Here is a 545-nt window from a genome sequence, read left to right as displayed (position 1 = left end):
CTTCTTTTTCTCTTTGGTTATTTGAGACCTCCTTTTTCTGTGCATTCCAGCCTGGCCTGGAAACCAAGACATGCCCTAAATTGACTTAAGACTGCAATCTTTCTGCACCAGCCTTATAAGTCTTAGAAAACACAACCTACCATGCCCCAAACTCAAATATAGCTCTGTAGTTAATAATGTAAATAGAGAACAGAGCATATAGAAAAGTAATCAATAAAGAAAAAGAAAATGGGGTCTGTGAGATGCCTTGGTGAGTAAAGACACTTGTCACCAAATTGGTGGACCTGAGTTCAACTCTCAGAACTCACATGGAAAGTGACAATTGGTCTATTGGTCTCTGGAAGTTGTCCTCTCTTTTCCAGATACATGTGCTACAGGCATAAGAAGAGCATTAATGTACATACAATGTAAAATTAGATAAAGTATAATAAAACACTTAAAGAAAATCTAATAATATAAAGAAATTTTAGTAACAAAATATGTTGAGTGCTGGACCAAATGTTTAAAGAGGCCAAGAAACAAGGATGTGACCAATGTGGAGATCT

Source organism: Cricetulus griseus, unplaced genomic scaffold (genome assembly GCF_003668045.3).
Source record: "Cricetulus griseus strain 17A/GY unplaced genomic scaffold, alternate assembly CriGri-PICRH-1.0 unplaced_scaffold_1, whole genome shotgun sequence".
Lineage (NCBI taxonomy): Eukaryota > Metazoa > Chordata > Mammalia > Rodentia > Cricetidae > Cricetulus > Cricetulus griseus.
This window is presented reverse-complemented; position numbering follows the sequence as displayed.